The 5,074-nt window shown below is 48.9% G+C and overlaps 1 protein-coding gene across 1 annotated transcript in view; it reads left to right on the forward strand.

The window, feature by feature from the left end:
* The first annotated feature begins 3,545 nt into the window (after nt 1-3,545).
* Nucleotides 3,546-5,074, forward strand: part of LOC116823518 (uncharacterized) — a 6,047-nt gene continuing 4,518 nt past the window's right edge. Inside the window, exon 1 of the mRNA XM_032778116.2 lies at nt 3,546-3,630. The gene's annotated coding sequence lies outside the window, so the exon portion shown is untranslated. The remainder of the gene's footprint in view (nt 3,631-5,074) is intronic.

Raw genomic sequence — 5,074 nt, forward strand, 5'->3', positions numbered from 1 at the left:
CTTGGTCTCCTAGGTCACATGGCTGCCTGCACATTCGTGACCAAATACGCCAGACTCCGCCTCCGTCCTCTCCAAACGTGGCTCAACCCGGTATACCGCCCAGGCAGGGACCCAATAGACATGATAGTCACCATTCCCCCGAGCACCCTAGGCTCCCTAGACTGGTGGCTGACTCCCTCCCTGGTGTGTGCGGGGCTGATGTTCCATCCACCCCTGCCCTCCATATCCCTGATGACAGACGCGTCATCTCTCGGCTGGGGTGCTCACCTTGGATGCCTTCGCACACAAGGCCTCCGGTCATCTCAGGAACTGGCTCTACACACTAGCGGATCAACTGACCAGGTCCTTCCTGTGCCGCGAGTGGTCAATATGCCCGGATGTTATTCATTCAGTCTTCCAGAAGTGGAGATTTCCCCAAATAGACCTGTTCGCCTCCCACATGAACAGGAAATGCCAGATGTTCTGCTCCTTCCATGGTCTTTCACCAGGGTCGATCTCGGACGCATTCCTAATGCCATGGAAGAACCAGCTGCTTTATGTCTTCCCACCGTTCCCACTGGTTCACAAGGTCCTGCTAAAACTCTGCAGGGGCAGAGCGCGCCGAATCATGAACGCCCCAGCATGTCCCAGGCAACACTGGTACACCACACTGCTAGACCTATCAATAGCCAACCCAATTACCCTGCCACTCCACCCAGACTTTATAACTCAGGACCACGGCAGTCCTCGCTACCCAGATCTGCAGGCCCTTCACCTCACGGCGTGGCTGATGCGTGGCTAAACCAGTCAGAGTTGCGTTGCTCTGCTTCGGTACAACAAGTACTCCTGGGTAGCAGGAAGCTTTCCACTCGGTCAATATCTCTGGCCAAGTTGAAACGTTTCTCCTGCTGGTGCGGAATGCAGAATGTTACTCCTACTGTGGTCGCAATTCCTACCATCTTGGACTACCTCTGGTCTCTTAAGCAGCAGGGCCTGGTGGTATCTTCATTGAGGGTGCACTTGGCAGCCATCTTTACCTTCCACCCAGGGGAGAGTGGCCGCTCTGTGTTCTTGCACCCTATAGTTACTAGATTTCTTAAGGGCTTGGAACACCTATACCCCCAAGTACGCCTCCCTGCCCCTACCTGGGACCTCAACCTAGTCTTAAACAGACTTAGGTCTCCACCATTCGAGCCGTTGGCAACTTGCTTACTGCTATACCTATCCTGGAAAACAGTTTTCCTCGTAGCCGTTACATCAGCCAGGCGAGTCTCCGAGCTTCGAGCGCTCATGGTGGACCCACCGTATACTGTCTTTCACAAGGACAAGGTGCAGTTGCAACCACACCCAGCATTCCTCCCTAAAGTAGTATCGGCCTTCCATACTAATCAGGACATCTTCCTTCCGGTCTTCTTCCCGAAGCCACACTCATCTCGACAGGAACAACAGTTGCACTCCCTAGATGTCCGTAGGGCGCTCGCATTTTATATTGAACGGACGAAGCCCTTTCGTAAATCGCCCCAACTCTTCGTTGCAGTGGCTGACCGAAGGAGGGGCCTACCTGTCTCCTCCCAGAGAATCTCCTCTTGGGTGACGGCGTGCATCCGCACTTGCTGTGACTTGGCTCATGTTCCCTCGGGCCATCTCACCGCACATTCTACCAGGGCTCAGGCTTCATTGGCTGCCTTCCTGGCTCATGTACCCATCCAGGAAATATGTCGCGCAGCTACCTGGTCCTAGGTCCACACCTTTGCTTCACATTGTGCGCTGGTTCAACTGTCTAGAGATGATGCAGCCGTTGGCTCAGCAGTTTTGCATGCTGCAACATCTCACTCCAACCCCACCGCCTAGGTAAGGCTTGGGAATCACCATTCCAAACCCGTCTCCCTTTCCCCCGTCGGAATAGCCGGCAAGAAGGAACTGAGGGGTGGCTGGGTCGGCAGGGCTATATATCCGGTGCCATAGCGGCGCCACTCCAGGAGGCGCCCAGCCGACCCACTGAGTATTGCTAGGGTAAAAATCCTCCGACGAACGTGCACGCGTCGCATACACACCTAACTGGAATGGATATGAGCAACACATCTCGAAGAACAACGTTACAAAGGTGAGTAACCGTCTTTTCTATACGAGTCCACCTGGCAGCAATCAGTGCATTGCATCCACCGTCAGGTGATTATTCAATTTTCATTCACCCATTGGCTAGCAGACTCTTAAAGGGCCTAATCAGAATCTTCCTTCCAGTAAGAAAACCTGCTCCTCATTGGGACGTAAGCCTTGTATTTACGGTACTCTCTAAGCCTCCTTTTGAGCCGTTAGCTACATGTTCGTGTCTAACCTATCCATGAAAGTTGCATTCCTTGTGGCCATCACCTCAGCCGGAAGGTGGGTGAGCTGGGAGCCCCAGTGGTGGGTGTGCTACAGGACCAAGTCTCTTTACAACTACATCCAAAGTTCCTCCCCCAAAGTAGTTTCGGAGTTTCACTTGAACCAGTCAGTCCACGTATCTGTTTTTTCTGAATCTCCATGCATCTGAAGAAGAGCAGAGACTTCATTCTCTCCATGTGTGACAAGCTTTTACCTTCTATTTGCAAGGACAAAACAAATTAGAAAATGACCTGCATTGTTTCTTGTTATAGCAGAATGAGTCTGAGGTCAAGCTGTATCCTCCCAGAGGATCCTTGAGTGGATTTCAGGCTGCATCCTGTTGTTACTAGTTGCATCTTCCTCCTCATCATGGGGTGAGAACTCATTCTACGAGAGCAACTTCAGTGGCACTGCTTCAGGAAGTGCCCTTACTTGACATCTGCAAATCAGCTTCTTGGTGTTCCATCCGTATGTTTGTGGGGTCTGATGCTCTAGTGCAGAACTCCCCACTGATGCTTTTTTTGGGACAGTGGTTCTCCAAACAGCTCTGCTGCCTGCATCTTCGCACTGTCCCCCTACTTGAGTACTGTTTGTCAGTCACCCACCGTGGAATGCACATAAGGACCAGCACTCAGAGGAGGTTACTTACCTCATAGTAACTGGAGGTGGTCCATATCTAGTCTATCCGCCCTCCCCCCGTTTGTTTCGGCTCTTTACTAGATTTGTCATAGAAAAAGAACTGGAGAGGCAGTCAGACTGCGCTGCCTTTTATGCCTTTGGTTGGAAGCGCAAGGAGGGCAAGGGCATGGACAAGCACCAACAGACACTGCTAGCAAGAATTTGGCAACTCCAGGCGTATGGCACGCATGCTTACCCAGCGTGGAATATTGATATGGACCACACATCTCAGAGAGCCACCAGTTACTGTAAGGTAAGTAACCTCCTCTTTTGTCCCAAGGCACATTGCTTGCAAAAGCCCTGTGTGTGTGTGTGTGTGTGTTTTGCTGCACACTCACAAATCCCACTGGAGTAAATGGGAGCTGTGGGTACAGGGAACCTCTGAAAATCAGTCCACTTCTCTTACATGACTTCACTTTTGGCAGTGAAGTTAAAATAAATGCTGTCCTTTGCCTTTAAAATACCACTCATTTTTGCATAAATTAAAAAGTGTTATCTTGAGGATGCATTATGCTATCAGCCTTCCCATGTAAAATGCAGAATCATCTCAGAGTCCTCACTTGTCTGCTATACGCTTACTAGATGCCTCTAGGATGCTTTGCCTCTAAGGTAAGACTCAAGCACCTATTTTTTTTTTTTAAATTTAACATTCCACTGGGGACTGGGTTTAGAATGTGCACAAGACAGTAATTCACAATAGTTTAGATAGTGTCAGTGTCATTGAATCTGATATATTTGATTTTCCAATAATGTGGGTTCAAGTCCTGGTATGTAAACTTGTCAGTTTTCCATGTTGTTCATGGACTGAGTTCTGGGATTCTTGTACAATACACTGAGAAATCTTTAGGAACACAGGAATTGCTGCACTAGATCAGACCCAAGATCCATCTAGCCCATTGTCCTGTCTCTGATGGTACCCAGCACTGCAGGCTTCAGAAGATAATGCAAGAACCCTGCAGTAGGTGGAAGTGGGATAATTGCCCCTCAGTAGGGAATGGCTTAAACCCTGAAGCATGAGGTTTAATATCCCTTACAGAATTGTCAGCTTAATTATAACAACTCTGGATATTCTTGTTATCCATATAAATGTCCAATCCTGTTTTGAATCTTCTGACGTTTTGGTCTCAGTTCAATCGTACTCTGCTTTTGATCCATGGGGATGCTTCGCCTCTCACCCAGTGATGAGATTCTGTAGCAGGCGTTTGTGTGGGATCATAGGCCCTGGCGGGAGGAGGAGGGTTCTGAATAAATTGTCAGCTGGTTCTCCTTAATCTACTTCTTTATTGATACAATCAAAGAATTCTAGGGTCCTACTGAGAGAGTGTTCTTCTGCAGAAAGCGTGCTGGTTACACCCTATCAAATCAGGAACATAGACTAGCAAAACACCTGGATGTACTGATCATTTCAAGCAGTTTGCCAGATGCAGATGTAAGGTTTACTGGTCCATACTTCCCTGAATCTTACAGCATTTTTAAGCAGATATGACATCTGCTTCCCTTCAGTCCCCTGGAACAGTGACTGTTTTTAATGAATGATTTTGTGTTCCTGTTAGCAGCTCAGCTGCTTCAGAATTCTTGAATGGACCCTCAGACCTAATGACTTATTGCTTTTTAAATTATCACTTTGCACCAGCAACTCCTCTTCTGTCATCTCTGTCTCTGAGAGCAGCTCAGAGCAGCTCCAGAATAGGAATCTCTCAAACATCCTCTATGGTGAAACATGATGCCAAGAAATCATTCAGCTTCTTCAAAATGTCCTTATTTTCCTTAACTGGCCCCTTTTAACCTTGCTAAACCAGCCACCCCATCTTTCGCAGGCCTCCTGCTTCTTATGTATGTAACCCTTCTGCCCCTCTGAATTGGCAGCAACAAGGCGGGTTCAGTACCCAGGGGCTCCGTTTCAATAACACCATGCATAACTGGCTCAAGCCCCCACCCAGTGACCAGGGACAGTTACATACCACACCCCCCTGGGCGCCTCTAGGAGGCAATACTTCCCCTCTCGCAAGCACGGAGTCTGAGTGTAGCAAAATCTTTTTAATAAAGGAAGGAA

This window comes from Chelonoidis abingdonii, chromosome 8 (assembly GCF_003597395.2).
Source record: "Chelonoidis abingdonii isolate Lonesome George chromosome 8, CheloAbing_2.0, whole genome shotgun sequence".
Lineage (NCBI taxonomy): Eukaryota > Metazoa > Chordata > Testudines > Testudinidae > Chelonoidis > Chelonoidis abingdonii.